The 18,315-nt window shown below is 51.3% G+C and overlaps 4 non-coding genes across 4 annotated transcripts; all 4 read right to left on the reverse strand.

The window, feature by feature from the left end:
• Nucleotides 1-6,728: 6,728 nt before the first annotated feature.
• TRNAC-ACA (transfer RNA cysteine (anticodon ACA)) lies at nucleotides 6,729-6,800 on the reverse strand. The gene has a single exon. It is a non-coding gene; the product is annotated as a tRNA-Cys (tRNA).
• Nucleotides 6,801-6,920: 120 nt separating this feature from the next.
• Nucleotides 6,921-6,992, reverse strand: TRNAC-GCA (transfer RNA cysteine (anticodon GCA)). The gene has a single exon. It is a non-coding gene; the product is annotated as a tRNA-Cys (tRNA).
• A 692-nt stretch (nucleotides 6,993-7,684) lies between these two features.
• On the reverse strand, nucleotides 7,685-7,756 carry TRNAC-GCA (transfer RNA cysteine (anticodon GCA)). Its single transcript has one exon. It is a non-coding gene; the product is annotated as a tRNA-Cys (tRNA).
• A 4,929-nt stretch (nucleotides 7,757-12,685) lies between these two features.
• TRNAC-GCA (transfer RNA cysteine (anticodon GCA)) lies at nucleotides 12,686-12,757 on the reverse strand. The gene has a single exon. It is a non-coding gene; the product is annotated as a tRNA-Cys (tRNA).
• Between the last annotated feature and the right edge of the window lie 5,558 nt (nucleotides 12,758-18,315).

Raw genomic sequence — 18,315 nt, forward strand, 5'->3', positions numbered from 1 at the left:
CACTCCTGGGGGGGGAGCCAAAGTAAGTTGGAGACGGAAATGGGATGAGCTTCCACTGCTTCCAGACTGACCCTTAGTGGAATTTCAGATTCAGCGTGATAGAGGGTCATTTGTGACAATTGAGCGGCATAGTAATAGTGTTTGAAATATGGTATTCCCAGTCCTCCTTGAAGCTTATGCCGAAAAAGGACCATCCTAGAAATTCTAGGTCTAGTATTACCCCAAATGTATTTGAGAGTCTTGCTTTGAATAGCGTTATGGAAATATGTAGGGACTGTGACCGGGAGTACTCTATACAAATATAGTAATTTGGGTAATAAAGACATTTTTACTGCCGTTATACGCCCCAGCCAGGAAACACATAAAGATTGCCAAGAGGAAAGAAGCAACGATAGACTACGTAACATGGGAAGATAATTAGTATGATAAAGGTGAGCAGGTTTACTAGTTAATCTAATACCTAAGTAGGGAATATATGACGATGACCATTGGAATGAATAGTTAGTCCGTAGGTTTTGTAAGGTTTCTGTGGGCAGGGACACTGCAAGGGCTCTAGATTTACATTGATTTACTTCAAGACCTGAGATTTGTGCAAATGTATCAAGAAGCTTAAAGAGGTTGGGCAAGGTGGTATGAGGGGAAGTTACAAACAGAAGGGCATCATCTGCAAAAAGGCATAACTTGTGGGTTGTGGAAGCCACCTCCAGGCCCCGGATATCAGGGTTAGATCTGATCAGGGCTGCTAGCGGTTCTATAGCAAGGGCAAAAAGCAGGGGTGACAAAGGGCACCCCTGCCTAGTACCTCGTTGAATCTGGAATCTATTGGAACTGAAGCCGGAATAGCGAACAAACGCTTGGGGATGGGCATATAAGGTGTCTATCCAACGGAGAAAATGAGGGCCAAAACCCCATTTAAGCAATATATACTTAAGGTAGGGCCAAGAAACTGTATCAAAAGCTTTACGTATGTCAAGTGACAATAAATGCATAGGGATATTCCTAGATCTAGCCAAGTGCTGTAATAGAATAACCCGACGTATATTATCACTCGCCTGGCGCTTAGGTATGAACCCTACCTGATCCTTGTGAATCAACCCTCCAATATGTGGGGACAGCCTTAGGGATAACACTTTGGCTAAGAGCTTAATATCTAGATTCAAAAGTGATATAGGCCTATAGTTTGACCATACGGAATGATCAGCATCAGGTTTGGGTATCATTGAAACTGAGGCCGTAAGTGTGTCACTCCCAAAGGTGCCCCCCTTCAAAAGAGTGTTAAAAGTATTTGCTAAAAGGGGCGCCAGGGTATCCGCAAATTTTTGTAATATAGCCCTGTAAAGCCATCTGGGCCAGGTTGTTTATTAGCTTTAATTAGTTTGATAGCCTGGAGCACTTCAGAGGATGAGACCTCCGCGTCAATGGCGTTTCGGGCCTGGATGGGAAGAGAAGGGATCTGCAGATCGCGGAACAATGTTTCAGCTTTGGTTAAAGGGAAAGAGGAGGGGGATTCGTAGAGTTTCGCAAGGCGTTTGGAAAACTCATCAACTATTTTAAGTGGGTTGCTAGTGTATGACTCTTTCCCCACCTTGAGTCGGATCGGTTTGTATACTCGTTCGGGTTGTCTAAGGCGGAGAGCTAAAAAGGTATCAGGCTTATTAGATTTAGTATAGATGGTATGAAAAGTCCTACGTAAAGTTTTATCTGCTGCGTCTGAGAAAAGCAAGTCCAACTCAAGCCGAATTTTAGTCAGTTCAGACTTATTCGTCTCAGAAGGGGAGGCCTGGAATAGGAGAAATAGACGTTGATATTCAGTTTCTAGGTATTGCAAACGTTGGAGCCTGTCTTTCTTAAGGAAGGAGGCTGTAGATATGCATTTACCCCTAATTACAGGCTTATGCGCTTCCCATAAGAGAATAGGGGAGATACCCGGAGTGGCGTTGTGTGTAAGATAATCACGTAAGGCAACTTGAATGTCGAGCAGGAAGGATTGATTTGTTAAGTGTCTATCGTTCATTCGCCAAAGTCTTTCCCTAGGTCTTGGTACAAGGGAGGAGATGGAGGTGATCACTGCACAGTGGTCAGACCAAGTTATTGGGTGTATAATAGATTGCAGCAGGATTGGGGAGGACGCTATGGGGATAAATATATGGTCTATTCTAGAAAAGGATTTATGGGGATTAGAGTAAAACGAATAGTTCTTTTTTGCAGGATTACATTCCCGCCAGGTATCTAATATTGAGTATTTTTGCAGCAAGGACCAGAATTGAGTTGAGAGTGAGTGGCGGTCTGGTGTGTACGGGGATCTATCTACAGACGGATGAATAACCAAGTTAGAGTCCCCACACATAATTAAAGTACCTTTAAGGTGAGTTTTGATTACTTGGAAAAGGTGGGAAAAAAAGGGAATAGGGTTAGAATTAGGGGCATAATAAGAGACTAGAGTTACATCTGATTCCTGTAGGGAGCCTGTCAAGAGAATATATCGTCCCTCAGGATCCTTGATAGCCGACGTTAGAGTGAACGGGAGGGAACGATGGAGAGCCAGGAGGACTCCTCGATGTTTCGTAGCCGCAGAGGCCGTGTACACTAGGGGATAATTTTTATGAAAAAATTTAGGAGTATTACGTACAGAGAAATGTGTCTCTTGTAATGCTACTATACTTGCATGCAACGATGTAAAGGTGCGAAAAGCTTTATTAGGTTTGTTAGGCGAGTTTAGACCTTTTACATTCAGTGATAATATATTCAGGGGAGCCATAAACCAGGGTGTGGGTAGATGATAAATAAGAGCCCGGGATCCCCCCAGGCCAGCCAACCATTACAAGTAGAAAAAGAGAGCAGAGAGGGTAAACAGAAAAAAGGTGAGAAACAGTGGAAAGAAGACAAAGAAATGTCAAAATAATTATGTAAGGCGAACCTTAGGTAAATGGGCATATCACGAGAAGACTCAAGTCGCCCGACAAAAATGTGCATGGTCTCCACGGCAAAAAATCTCGCCATAGAGAGAACGCACTAAATTGGGAGGAGCAGTGACTGTTCCCCGCAACATACCAGGAGAGGCATTACGTATGTAACATTTTCGCATAGTGTAATAGCCTAAGGCAATTGCAATTAACGCATAGAGAATGCACATATAATAAACTCCAATAAACACAAACAGAGTTGAAAACATAGCAAACTTAATAACATAACTATGAAACCTAAAATTGGGAAAAGAAAATAAATAAATAAATAAATAAAAAAGGGGGGGGGGGCCGGGAAAGGAGAAAAGGGGGAAATAGGAGGGAGGGAGGGGAGATGAGGGATAGTGAAGGGGAAAAAGGTGAGTTGTCTACAGGGGCGACAACAAAAACAAAAAAAATAAAAAATAAAAAAAAAAAAAAAAGGAGGGGGGGGAGGGGGAAGGGGTATTTTTCTGGAGATATTATTTTAGAGGTAAGAATAGGATCAAAAGATCTTCTACGCATTGCGTCTTCAAATATAGCAGGCCAAGTAAGCCGGTGGGTCCAGGATTAAGACTTCCGATAAACGGGGTGTAACATATGAGTCAGAAAATGGTGTAGTAGAGATCCTTCAGCGGGGCACAAAGATCTTGGGGCTGTAGCGATTCTCAGCAGGAGCCTTTGCAGGTGTTCCCTTACGGATGGACCTTGGTGACCGTAAGTCTCTGGGGTCTCGCTTGGGGGTAGCCGCATGAGGATAGGGGGTTAGACGTGCAGGGGTGCGCGGAAGTGTGGTCTCTAACTGTTGTTCTGGAGTAGTCAACCGAAGGGACTCCAAAAGGCGTTGTAGAGCTTCAGGGGTGGTGCAATTATATTGCTGGCCATTGTACGCAAAATGAAGAGCAAAAGGGAACCTCCACACGTATTTGATTTGGTTTTGAATAAGAACCTGTAATTGTGGCTTCATGGCTCGTCGTTTCGTGATCGTAAGGGGAGCCAGGTCAGTGAACAATTGATAAGTGTGGCCTTGGAAAGTAAGTGCGTCTCCTTTGTTGCGCGCAGCGGTAAGAAGTTGTTCCTTCGATCGGAAGAAGTGGAGCTTAATAATAATGTCCCTTGGAGGACCGTCGGGCTGACGACGCGTTAAGGCCCTATGTATTCTGTCGAACTCCAAACGTTCGATCGGAATTTCTGGGGAGAGTTCCTGGAATAGGGCCGTAGTAAAGGACTGCAAATCCACGACCGATTCTGGGATGCCTCGCAAGCGTAAATTAGCTCTTCTGGAGCGATTTTCGCCATCTTCAAGTCGAGAAAGCAGCACTGCATTCTCCTCAGGAAGCAGTAACTGCTCCTGAGCTTGTTCTTTAAGAGTGAGTTCCATATCATCAACTCTAGTTTCAAGGTCTGCGGTGCGCTGTCCCAATTCACGTATTTCACGTGTTAGTTTAGTGGTAATTTGGTCTGACGTCGCTTTAAGCGCTTTGTGAAGCATTTTCTCTATATGAGAGAGGAGGTCTGACTGCGGCATACCTGGGGTTGGCAAAGCAGGAAAGTCTTCTAAGTTGGGTCCGCATTCCTCGTCGGTATCATCACTGTGGTGGTCGGCTGTGTCCGTTGGAGAGCTGGAGCGCTGCAATGCGGCCTGTGCTTGTGCCTTCGCCGCCATCTTGGACGAGGCCCGCACGAGCGCCTCTTTGATTGGTTTCGGCTTAGATTTGCCTCTGTGCCCCGTTAAAACCATCCCGGGGGGAGCGCGGTGTTGTCCCTGGATCGTACCGGTTAGTTAGATGTCACTTGTGTGATCGGCAGGATTATAATAGCCCGGCACTGTTGCGGGGAATGCGGAGCTCTAACGGAAGGCGTCCATCTCGTCGAGCCTCGCGCATGCGCCCCCGGTGTTTGAATTTTTTTTTTTTTTTTTTGTGCTAAACCGGCTCGACGGCATCGGTAAAGACACTCGCCGGCTCTCCCTTTTTCGGCGCGACTGCGGGCAAAACGCTGAGGGGGCACCCGGATTTGAACTGAGGACCTCTCGATCTGCAGTCGAATGCTCTGCCACTGAGCTATACCCCCCTTGCCTTGTCCTCGGTGTTTGAATTTTTTTTTTTTTGTTTTGTTTTTTTTGTGCTAAACTAGCTCGACGGCATCGGTAAAGACACTCGCCGGCTCTCCCTTTTTCGGCGCGACTGCGGGCAAAACGCTGAGGGGGCACCCGGATTTGAACCGAGGACCTCTTGATCTGCAGTCGAATGCTCTGCCACTGAGCTATACCCCCCTTGCCTTGTCCTCGGTGTTTGAATTATTATTTTTTTTTTTGTGCTAAACCGGCTCGACGGCATCGGTAAAGACACTCGCCGGCTCTCCCTTTTTCGGCGCGACTGCGGGCAAAACGCTGAGGGGGCAACCGGATTTGAACCGAGGACCTCTCGATCTGCAGTCGAATGCTCTGCCACTGAGCTATACCCCCCTTGCCTTGTCCTCAGTGTTTGAATTTTTTGTTTTTTTTGTGCTAAACCGGCTCGACGGCATCGGTAAAGACACTCGCCGGCTCTCCCTTTTTCGGTGCGACTGCGGGCAAAACACTGAGGGGGCAACCGGATTTGAACCGAGGACCTCTCGATCTGCAGTCGAATGCTCTGCCACTGAGCTATACCCCCCTTGCGTTGTCCTCGGTGTTTGAATTTTTTTTTTTTTTTTTTTTTTTTTTTTTTGTGCTAAACCGGCTCGACGGCATCGGTAAAGACACTCGCCGGCTCTCCCTTTTTCGGCGCGACTGCGGGCAAAACACTGAGGGGGCAACCGGATTTGAACCGAGGACCTCTCGATCTGCAGTCGAATGCTCTGCCACTGAGCTATACCCCCGTTGCCTTGTCCTCGGTGTTTGAATTTTTTGTTTTTTTTGTGCTAAACCGGCTCGACGGCATCGGTAAAGACACTCGCCGGCTCTCCCTTTTTCGGCACGACTGCGGGCAAAACGCTGAGGGGGCACCCGGATTTGAACCGAGGACCTCTCGATCTGCAGTCGAATGCTCTGCCACTGAGCTATACCCCCCTTGCCTTGTCCTCGGTGTTTGAATTTTTTTTTTTTTGTTTTTTTTGTTTTTTTTGTGCTATACCGGCTCGACGGCATCGGTAAAGACACTCGCCGGCTCTCCCTTTTTCGGCGCGACTGCGGGCAAAACGCTGAGGGGGCACCCAGATTTGAACCGAGGACCTCTCGATCTGCAGTCGAATGCTCTGCCACTGAGCTATACCCCCCTTGCCTTGTCCTCGGTGTTTGAATTTTTTTTTTTTTTGTTTTTTTTGTTTTTTTTGTGCTAAACAGGCTCGACGGCATCGGTAAAGACACTCGCCGGCTCTCCCTTTTTCGGCGCGACTGCGGGCAAAACGCTGAGGGGGCACCCGGATTTGAACCGAGGACCTCTCGATCTGCAGTCGAATGCTCTGCCACTGAGCTATACCCCCCTTGCCTTGTCCTCGGTGTTTGAATTTTTTTTTTTTTGTTTTTTTTGTTTTTTTTGTGCTAAACAGGCTCGACGGCATCGGTAAAGACACTCGCCGGCTCTCCCTTTTTCGGCGCGACTGCGGGCAAAACGCTGTGGGGGCACCCGGATTTGAACAGAGGACCTCTCGATCTGCAGTCGAATGCTCTGCCACTGAGCTATACCCCCCTTGTCTTGTCCTCGGTGTTTGAATATTTTTTTTTTGTGCTAAACCGGCTCGACGGCATCGGTAAAGCCACTCGCCGGCTCTCCCTTTTTCGGCGCGACTGCGGGCAAAACGCTGAGGGGGCACCCGGATTCGAACCGAGGACCTCTCGATCTGTAGTCGAATGCTCTGCCACTGAGCTATACCCCCCTTGCCTTGTCCTCGGTGATTGAATTTTTTTTTTTTTTTTTGTGCTAAACCGGATCGACGGCATCGGTAAAGACACTCGCCGGCTCTCCCTTTTTCGGCGCTACTGCGGGCAAGACGCTGAGGGGGCACCCGGATTCGAACCGAGGACCTCTCGATCTGCAGTCGAATGCTCTGCCACTGAGCTATACCCCCCTTGCCTTGTCCTCGTTGTTTGAATTTTTTTTTTTTTTTTGTGCTAAACCGGATCGACGGCATCGGTAAAGACACTCGCCGGCTCTCCCTTTTTCGGCGCGACTGCGGGCAAAACGCTGAGGGGGCACCCGGATTTGAACCGAGGACCTCTCGATCTGCAGTCGAATGCTCTGCCACTGAGATATACCCCCCTTGCCGTGTCCTCGGTGTTTGAATTTTTTTTTTTTTTTGTGCTAAACCGGCTCGACGGCATCGGTAAAGACACTCGCCGGCTCTCCCTTTTTCGGCGCGACTGCGGGCAAAATGCTGAGGGGGCACCCGGATTTCAACCGAGGACCTCTCGATCTGCAGTTGAATGCTCTGCCACCGAGCTATACCCCCCTTGCCTTGTCCTCGGTGTTTGAATTTTTTTATTTTTTTTTTGTGCTAAACCGGCTCGACGGCATCGGTAAAGACACTCGCCGGCTCTCCCTTTTTCGGCGCGACTGCGGGCAAAACGCTGAGGGGGCACCCGGATTTGAACCGAGGACCTCTCGATCTGCAGTTGAATGCTCTGCCACCGAGCTATACCCCCCTTGCCTTGTCCTCGGTGTTTGAATTTTTTTTTTTTTTTGTGCTAAACCGGCTCGACGGCATCGGCAAAGACACTCGCCGGCTCTCCCTTTTTCGGCGCGACTGCGGGCAAAACGCTGAGGGGGCACCCGGATTCGAACCGAGGACCTCTCGATCTGCAGTCGAATGCTCTGCCACTGAGCTATACCCCCCTTGCCTTGTCCTCGGTGTTTGAATTTTTTTTTTTTTTTGTGCTAAACCGGCTCGACGGCATCGGCAAAGACACTCGCCGGCTCTCCCTTTTTCGGCGCGACTGCGGGCAAAACGTTGAGGAGGCACCAGGATTCGAACCGAGGACCTCTCGATCTGCAGTCGAATGCTCTGCCACTGAGCTATACCCACCTTGCCTTGTCCTCGGTGTTTGAATTTTTTTTTTTTTTTGTGCTAAACCGGCTCGACGGCATCGGTAAAGACACTCGCCGGCTCTCCCTTTTTCAGCGCGACTGCGGGCAAAACGCTGAGGGGGCACCCGGATATGAACCGAGGACCTCTCGATCTGCAGTCGAATGCTCTGCCACTGAGCTATACCCCCCTTGCCTTGTCCTCGGTGTTTGAATTTTTTTTTTTTTTGTGCTAAACCGGCTCGACGGCATCGGTAAATACACTCGCCGGCTCTCCCTTTTTCGGCGCGACTGCGGGCAAAACGCTGAGGGGGCACCCGGATTTGAACCGAGGACCTCTCGATCTGCAGTCGAATGCTCTGCCACTGAGCTATACCCCCTTGCCTTGTCTTCGGGGTTTGAATTTTTTTTTTGTGCTAAACCGGCTCGACGGCATCGGTAAAGACACTCGCCGGCTCTCCCTTTTTCGGCGCGACTGCGGGCAAAATGCTGAGGGGGCACCCGGATTTGAACCGAGGACCTCTCGATCTGCAGTTGAATACTCTGCCACTGAGCTATACCCCCTTGCCTTGTCCTAGGTGTTTGAATTTTTTTTTTTTTTTTTTGTGCTAAACCGGCTCGACGGCATCGGTAAAGACACTCGCCGGCTCTCCCTTTTTCGGCGCGACTGCGGGCAAAACGCTGAGGGGGCACCCGGATTTGAACCGAGGACCTCTCGATCTGCAGTCGAATGCTCTGCCACTGAGCTATACCCCCCTTGCCTTGTCCTCGGTGTTTGAATTTTTTTTTTTTTTGGTGCTAAACCGGCTCGACGGCATCGGTAAAGACACTCGCCGGCTCTCCCTTTTTCGGCGCGACTGCGGGCAAAACGCTGAGGGGGAACCCGGATTTGAACCGAGGACCTCTCGATCTGCAGTCGAATGCTCTGCCACTGAGCTATACCCCCCTTGCCTTGTCCTCGGTGTTTGAATTTTTTTTTTTTTTTGGTGCTAAACCGGCTCGACGGCATCGGTAAAGACACTCGCCGGCTCTCCCTTTTTCGGCGCGACTGCGGGCAAAACGCTGAGGGGGCACCCGGATTTGAACCGAGGACCTCTCGATCTGCAGTCGAATGCTCTGCCACTGAGCTATACCCCCCTTGCCTTGTCCTCGGTGTTTGAATTATTATTTTTTTTTTTTGGTGCTAAACCGGCTCGACGGCATCGGTAAAGACACTCGCCGGCTCTCCCTTTTTCGGCGCGACTGCGGGCAAAACGCTGAGGGGGCACCCGGATTTGAACCGAGGACCTCTCGATCTGCAGTCGAATGCTCTGCCACTGAGCTATACCCCCCTTGCCTTGTCCTCGGTGTTTGAATTATTTTTTTTTTTTTTTGGTGCTAAACCGGCTCGACGGCATCGGTAAAGACACTCGCCGGCTCTCCCTTTTTCGGCGCGACTGCGGGCAAAGCGCTGAGGGGGCACCCGGATTTGAACCGAGGACCTCTCGATCTGCAGTCGAATGCTCTGCCACTGAGCTATACCCCCCTTGCCTTGTCCTGGGTGTTTGAATTTTTTTTTTTTTTTTTGTGCTAAACCGGATCGACGGCATCGGTAAAGACACTCGCCGGCTCTCCCTTTTTCGGCGCGACTGCGGGCAAAACGCTGAGGGGGCACCCGGATTTGAACCGAGGACCTCTCGATCTGCAGTCGAATGCTCTGCCACTGAGCTATACACCCCTTGCCTTGTCCTCGGTGTTTGAATTTTTTTTTTTTTTTTTTTTTTTTTGTGCTAAACCGGATGGACGGCATCGGTAAAGACACTCGCCGGCTCTCCCTTTTTCGGCACGACTGCGGGCAAAACGCTGAGGGGGCACCCGGATTTGAAGCCAGGACCTCTCGATCTGCAGTCGAATGCTCTGCCACTGAGCTATACCCCCCTTGCCTTGTCCTCGGTGTTTGAATTTTTTATTTTTTTTGGTGCTAAACCGGCTCGACGGCATCGGTAAAGACACTCGCCGGCTCTCCCTCTTTCGGCGCGACTGCGGGCAAAACGCTGAGGGGGCACCCGGATTTGAACCGAGGACCTCTCGATCTGCAGTCGAATGCTCTGCCACTGAGCTATACCCCCCTTGCCTTGTCCTCGGTGTTTGAATTATTTTTTTTTTTGGTGCTAAACCGGCTCGACGGCATCGGTAAAGACACTCGCCGGCTCTCCCTTTTTCGGCGCGACTGCGGGCAAAACGCTGAGGGGGAACCCGGATTTGAACCGAGGACCTCTCGATCTGCAGTCGAATGCTCTGCCACTGAGCTATACCCCCCTTGCCTTGTCCTCGGTGTTTGAATTTTTTTTTTTTTTTGGTGCTAAACCGGCTCGACGGCATCGGTAAAGACACTCGCCGGCTCTCCCTTTTTCGGCGCGACTGCGGGCAAAACGCTGAGGGGGCACCCGGATTTGAACCGAGGACCTCTCGATCTGCAGTCGAATGCTCTGCCACTGAGCTATACACCCCTTGCCTTGTCCTCGGTGTTTGAATTATTATTTTTTTTTTTTGGTGCTAAACCGGCTCGACGGCATCGGTAAAGACACTCGCCGGCTCTCCCTTTTTCGGCGCGACTGCGGGCAAAACGCTGAGGGGGCACCCGGATTTGAACCGAGGACCTCTCGATCTGCAGTCGAATGCTCTGCCACTGAGCTATACCCCCCTTGCCTTGTCCTCGGTGTTTGAATTATTTTTTTTTTTTTTTGGTGCTAAACCGGCTCGACGGCATCGGTAAAGACACTCGCCGGCTCTCCCTTTTTCGGCGCGACTGCGGGCAAAGCGCTGAGGGGGCACCCGGATTTGAACCGAGGACCTCTCGATCTGCAGTCGAATGCTCTGCCACTGAGCTATACCCCCCTTGCCTTGTCCTGGGTGTTTGAATTTTTTTATTTTTTTTTGTGCTAAACCGGATCGACGGCATCGGTAAAGACACTCGCCGGCTCTCCCTTTTTCGGCGCGACTGCGGGCAAAACGCTGAGGGGGCACCCGGATTTGAACCGAGGACCTCTCGATCTGCAGTCCAATGCTCTGCCACTACGCTATACACCCCTTGCCTTGTCCTCGGTGTTTGAATTTTTTTTTTTTTTTTTTTTTTTTGTGCTAAACCGGAGGGACGGCATCGGTAAAGACACTCGCCGGCTCTCCCTTTTTCGGCACGACTGCGGGCAAAACGCTGAGGGGGCACCCGGATTTGAAGCCAGGACCTCTCGATCTGCAGTCGAATGCTCTGCCACTGAGCTATACCCCCCTTGCCTTGTCCTCGGTGTTTGAATTTTTTATTTTTTTTTGTGCTAAACCGGCTCGACGGCATCGGTAAAGACACTCGCCGGCTCTCCCTCTTTCGGCGCGACTGCGGGCAAAACGCTGAGGGGGCACCCGGATTTGAACCGAGGACCTCTCGATCTGCAGTCGAATGCTCTGCCACTGAGCTATACCCCCCTTGCCTTGTCCTCGGTGTTTGAATATTTTTTTTATTTTAATTTTTTTTGGTGCTAAACCGGCTCGACGGCATCGGTAAAGACACTCGCCGGCTTTCCCTTTTTCGGCGCGACTGCGGGCAAAACGCTGAGGGGGCACCCGGATTTGAACCGAGGACCTCTCGATCTGCAGTCGAATGCTCTGCCACTGAGCTATACCCCCCTTGCCTTGTCCTCTGTGTTTGAATTTTTTTTTTTTTTTTTGGTGCTAAACCGGCTCGACGGCATCGGTAAAGACACTCGCCGGCTCTCCCTTTTTTGGCGCGACTGCGGGCAAAACGCTGAGGGGGCAACCGGATTTGAACCGAGGACCTCTCGATCTGCAGTCGAATGCTCTGCCACTGAGCTATACCCCCCTTGCCTTGTCCTTGGTGTTAGAATTTTTTTTTTTTTTTTCGTGCTAAACCGGCTCGACGGCATCGGTAAAGACACTCGCCGGCTCTCCCTTTTTCGGCGCGACTGCGGGCAAAACGCTGAGGGGGCACCCGGATTTGAACCGAGGACCTCTCGATCTGCAGTCGAATGCTCTGCCACTGAGCTATACCCCCCTTGCCTTGTCCTCGGTGTTTGAATTTTTTTTTTTTTTGGTGCTAAACCGGCTCGACGGCATCGGTAAAGACACTCGCCGGCTCTCCCTTTTTCGGCGCGACTGCGGGCAAAACGCTGAGGGGGCACCCGGATTTGAACCGAGGACCTCTCGATCTGCAGTCGAATGCTTTGCCACTGAGCTATACCCCCTTGCCTTGTCCTGGGTGTTTGAATTTTTTTTTTTTTTTGTGCTAAACCGGATCGACGGCATCGGTAAAGACACTCGCCGGCTCTCCCTTTTTCGGCGCGACTGCGGGCAAAACGCTGAGGGGGCACCCGGATTTGAACCGAGGATCTCTCGATCTGCAGTCGAATGCTCTGCCACTGAGCTATACCCCCCTTGCCTTGTCCTCGGTGTTTGAATTTTTTTTTTTTTTTTTTTTTTGTGCTAAACCGGATGGACGGCATCGGTAAAGACACTCGCCGGCTCTCCCTTTTTCGGCACGACTGCGGGCAAAACGCTGAGGGGGCACCCGGATTTGAACCGAGGACCTCTCGATCTGCAGTCGAATGCTCTGCCACTGAGCTATACCCCCCTTGCCTTGTCCTTGGTGTTTGAATTATTTTTTTTTTTTTGTGCTAAACCGGCTCGACGGCATCGGTAAAGACACTCGCCGGCTCTCCCTTTTTCGGCGCGACTGCGGGCAAAGCGCTGTGGGGGCACCCGGATTTGAACCGAGGACCTCTCGATCTGCAGTCGAATGCTCTGCCACTGAGCTATACCCCCCTTGCCTTGTCCTCGGTGTTTGAATTTTTTTTTTTTTTTGTGCTAAACCGGCTCGACGGCATCGGTAAAGACACTCGCCGGCTCTCCCTTTTTCGGCGCGACTGCGGGCAAAACGCTGAGGAGGCACCCGGATTTGAACCGAGGACCTCTCGATCTGCAGTCGAATGCTCTGCCACTGAGTTATACCCCCCTTGCCTTGTCCTTGGTGTTTGAATTTTTTATTTTACTCTGCCACTGAGCTATACCCCCCTTGCCTTGTCCTCGGTGTTTGAATTTTTTTATTTTTTTGTTGCTAAACCGGCTCGACGGCATCGGTAAAGACACTCGCCGGCTCTCCCTTTTTCGGCGTGACTGCGGGCAAAACGCTGAGGGGGCACCCAGATTTGAACCGAGGACCTCTCGATCTGCAGTCGAATGCTCTGCCACTGAGCTATACCCCCCTTGCCTTGTCCTCGGTGTTTGAATATTTTTTTATTTTAATTTTTTTTGGTGCTAAACCGGCTCGACGGCATCGGTAAAGACACTCGCCGGCTCTCCCTTTTTCGGCGCGACTGCGGGCAAAACGCTGAGGGGGCACCCGGATTTGAACCGAGGACCTCTCGATCTGCAGTCGAATGCTCTGCCACTGAGCTATACCCCCCTTGCCTTGTCCTCGGTGTTTGAAATTTTTTTTTTTTTGGTGCTAAACCGGCTCGACGGCATCGGTAAAGACACTCGCCGGCTCTCCCTTTTTCGGCGCGACTGCGGGCAAAACGCTGAGGGGGCACGCGGATTTGAACCGAGGACCTCTCGATCTGCAGTCGAATGCTCTGCCACTGAGCTATACCCCCCTTGCCTTGTCCTCGGTGTTTGAATTTTTTTTTTTTTTTTTGGTGCTAAACCGGCTCGACGGCATCGGTAAAGACACTCGCCGGCTCTCCCTTTTTCGGCGCGACTGCGGGCAAAACGCTGAGGGGGCACGCGGATTTGAACCGAGGACCTCTCGATCTGCAGTCGAATGCTCTGCCACTGAGCTATACCCCCCTTGCCTTGTCCTCGGTGTTTGAATTTTTTATTTTTTTTTTGGTGCTAAACCGGCTCGACGGCATCGGTAAAGACACTCGCCGGCTCTCCCTTTTTCGGCGCGACTGCGGGCAAAACGCTGAGGGGGCACGCGGATTTGAACCGAGGACCTCTCGATCTGCAGTCGAATGCTCTGCCACTGAGCTATACCCCCCTTGCCTTGTCCTCGGTGTTTGAATTTTTTTTTTTTTTTTTGGTGCTAAACCGGCTCGACGGCATCGGTAAAGAGACTCGCCGGCTCTCCCTTTTTCGGCGCGACTGCGGGCAAAACGCTGAGGGGGCACGCGGATTTGAACCGAGGACCTCTCGATCTGCAGTCGAATGCTCTGCCACTGAGCTATACCCCCCTTGCCTTGTCCTCGGTGTTTGAATTTTTTATTTTTTTTTTGGTGCTAAACCGGCTCGACGGCATCGGTAAAGACACTCGCCGGCTCTCCCTTTTTCGGCGCGACTGCGGGCAAAACGCTGAGGGGGCACCCGGATTTGAACCGAGGACCTCTCGATCTGCAGTCGAATGCTCTGCCACTGAGCTATACCCCCCTTGCCTTGTCCTCGGTGTTTGAATTTTTTTTTTTTTTTTTGGTGCTAAACCGGCTCGACGGCATCGGTAAAGACACTCGCCGGCTCTCCCTTTTTCGGCGCGACTGCGGGCAAAACGCTGAGGGGGCACCCGGATTTGAACCGAGGACCTCTCGATCTGCAGTCGAATGCTCTGCCACTGAGCTATACCCCCCTTGCCTTGTCCTCGGTGTTTGAATTTTTTTTTTTTTTTTTGGTGCTAAACCGGCTCGACGGCATCGGTAAAGACACTCGCCGGCTCTCCCTTTTTCGGCGCGACTGCGGGCAAAACGCTGAGGGGGCACCCGGATTTGAACCGAGGACCTCTCGATCTGCAGTCGAATGCTCTGCCACTGAGCTATACCCCCCTTGCCTTGTCCTCGGTGTTTGAATTTATTTATTTTTTTTTTGGTGCTAAACCGGCTCGACGGCATCGGTAAAGACACTCGCCGGCTCTCCCTTTTTCGGCGCGACTGCGGGCAAAACGCTGAGGGGGCACCCGGATTTGAACCGAGGACCTCTCGATCTGCAGTCGAATGCTCTGCCACTGAGCTATACCCCCCTTGCCTTGTCCTCGGTGTTTGAATTTATTTTTTTTTTTTTGGTGCTAAACCGGCTCGACGGCATCGGTAAAGACACTCGCCGGCTCTCCCTTTTTCGGCGCGACTGCGGGCAAAACGCTGAGGGGGCACCCGGATTTGAACCGAGGACCTCTCGATCTGCAGTCGAATGCTCTGCCACTGAGCTATACCCCCCTTGCCTTGTCCTCGGTGTTTGAATTTTTTTATTTTTTTTTGGTGCTAAACCGGCTCGACGGCATCGGTAAAGACACTCGCCGGCTCTCCCTTTTTCGGCGCGACTGCGGGCAAAACGCTGAGGGGGCACCCGGATTTGAACCGAGGACCTCTCGATCTGCAGTCGAATGCTCTGCCACTGAGCTATACCCCCCTTGCCTTGTCCTCGGTGTTTGAATTTTTTTATTTTTTTTTGGTGCTAAACCGGCTCGACGGCATCGGTAAAGACACTCGCCGGCTCTCCCTTTTTCGGCGCGACTGCGGGCAAAACGCTGAGGGGGCACCCGGATTTGAACCGAGGACCTCTCGATCTGCAGTCGAATGCTCTGCCACTGAGCTATACCCCCCTTGCCTTGTCCTCGGTGTTTGAATTTTTTATTTTTTTTTTGGTGCTAAACCGGCTCGACGGCATCGGTAAAGACACTCGCCGGCTCTCCCTTTTTCGGCGTGACTGCGGGCAAAACGCTGAGGGGGCACCCGGATTTGAACCGAGGACCTCTTGATCTGCAGTCGAATGCTCTGCCACTGAGCTATACCCCCCTTGCCTTGTCCTCTGTGTTTGAATTTTTTTTTTTTTTTTGGTGCTAAACCGGCTCGACGGCATCGGTAAAGACACTCGCCGGCTCTCCCTTTTTCGGCGCGACTGCGGGCAAAACGCTGAGGGGGCACCCGGATTTGAACCGAGGACCTCTCGATCTGCAGTCGAATGCTCTGCCACTGAGCTATACCCCCCTTGCTTTGTCCTCGGTGTTTGAATTTTTATTTTTTTTTGGTGCTAAACCGGCTCGACGGCATCGGTAAAGACACTCGCCGGCTCTCCCTTTTTCGGCGCGACTGCGGGCAAAACGCTGAGGGGGCACCCGGATTTGAACCGAGGACCTCTCGATCTGCAGTCGAATGCTCTGCCACTGAGCTATACCCCCTTGCCTTGTCCTCAGTGTTTGAATTTTTATTTTTTTTTTGGTGCTAAACCGGCTCGACGGCATCGGTAAAGACACTCGCCGGCTCTCCCTTTTTCGGCGCGACTGCGGGCAAAACGCTGAGGGGGCACCCGGATTTGAACCGAGGACCTCTCGATCTGCAGTCGAATGCTCTGCCACTGAGCTATACCCCCCTTGCCTTGTCCTCGGTTTTTGAATTTTTTTTTTTTTTTTTGTGCTAAACCGGCTCGACGGCATCAGTAAAGACACTCGCCGGCTCTCCCTTTTTCGGCGTGACTGCGGGCAAAACGCTGAGGGGGCACCCGGATTTGAACCGAGGACCTCTCGATCTGCAGTCGAATGCTCTGCCACTGAGCTATACCCCCCTTGCCTTGTCCTTGGTGTTTGAATATTTTTTTTATTTTAATTTTTTTTGGTGCTAAACCGGCTCGACGGCATCGGTAAAGACACTCGCCGGCTTTCCCTTTTTCGGCGCGACTGCGGGCAAAACGCTGAGGGGGCACCCGGATTTGAACCGAGGACCTCTCGATCTGCAGTCGAATGCTCTGCCACTGAGCTATACCCCCCTTGCCTTGTCCTCTGTGTTTGAATTTTTTTTTTTTTTTTTGGTGCTAAACCGGCTCGACGGCATCGGTAAAGACACTCGCCGGCTCTCCCTTTTTTGGCGCGACTGCGGGCAAAATGCTGAGGGGGCAACCGGATTTGAACCGAGGACCTCTCAATCTGCAGTCGAATGCTCTGCCACTGAGCTATACCCCCCTTGCCTTGTCCTTGGTGTTAGAATTTTTTTTTTTTTTTTTCGTGCTAAACCGGCTCGACGGCATCGGTAAAGACACTCGCCGGCTCTCCCTTTTTCGGCGCGACTGCGGGCAAAACGCTGAGGGGGCACTCGGATTTGAACCGAGGACCTCTCGATATGCAGTCGAATGCTCTGCCACTGAGCTATACCCCCCTTGCCTTGTCCTCGGTGTTTGAATTTTTTATTTATTTATTTATTTATTTTTGGTGCTAAACCGGCTCGACGGCATCGGTAAAGACACTCGCCGGCTCTCCCTTTTTCGGCGCGACTGCGGGCAAAACGCTGAGGGGGCACCCGGATTTGAACCAAGGACCTCTCGATCTGCAGTCGAATGCTCTGCCACTGAGCTATACCCCCCTTGCCTTGTCCTCGGTGTTTGAATATTTTTTTTATTTTAATTTTTTTTGGTGCTAAACCGGCTCGACGGCATCGGTAAAGACACTCGCCGGCTCTCCCTTTTTCGGCGCGACTGCGGGCAAAACGCTAAGGGGGCACCCGGATTTGAACCGAGGACCTCTCGATCTGCAGTCGAATGCTCTGCCACTGAGCTATACCCCCCTTGCCTTGTCCTCGGTGTTTGAATTTTTTATTTTTTTTGGTGCTAAACCGGCTCGACGGCATCGGTAAAGACACTCGCCGGCTCTCCCTTTTTCGGCGCGACTGCGGGCAAAACGCTGAGGGGGCACCCGGATTTGAACCGAGGACCTCTCGAGCTGCAGTCGAATGCTCTGCCACTGAGCTATACCCCCCTTGCCTTGTCTTTGGTGTTTGATTTTTTTTTTTTTGTGCTAAGCCGGTTCGACGGCATCGGTAAAGACACTCGCCGGCTCTCCCTTTTTCGGCGCGACTGCGGGCAAAACGCTGAGGGGGCACCCGGATTTGAACCGAGGACCTCTCGATCTGCAGTCGAATGCTCTGCCACTGAGCTATACCCCCCTTGCCTTGTCCTTGGTGTTTGAATTTTTTTTTATTTTTTTTTGTGCTAAACCAGCTCGACGGCATCGGTAAAGACACTCGCCGGCTCTCCCTTTTTCGGCGCAACTGCGGGCAAAGTGCTGAGGGGGCACCCGGATTTGAACCGAGGACCTCTCGATCTGCAGTCGAATGCTCTGCCACTGAGCTATACCCCCCTTACCTTGTTTTCGGTGTTTGAATTTTTTTTTTTTTTGCTAAGCCGGCTCGACGGCATCGGTAAAGACACTCGCCGGCTCTCCCTTTTTCGGCGCGACTGCGGGCAAAACGCTGAGGGGGCACCCGGATTTGAACCGAGGACCTCTCGATCTGCAGTCGAATGCTCTGCCACTGTGCTATACCCCCCTTGCCTTGTCCTTGGTGTTTGAATTTTTTTTTATTTTTTTTGTGCTAAACCGGCTCGACGGCATCGGTAAAGACACTCGCCGGCTC

Source organism: Lithobates pipiens, unplaced genomic scaffold, assembly GCF_037356315.1.
Source record: "Lithobates pipiens isolate NorthernLeopardFrog02 unplaced genomic scaffold, aLitPip1_a1.2 Scaffold_22, whole genome shotgun sequence".
Lineage (NCBI taxonomy): Eukaryota > Metazoa > Chordata > Amphibia > Anura > Ranidae > Lithobates > Lithobates pipiens.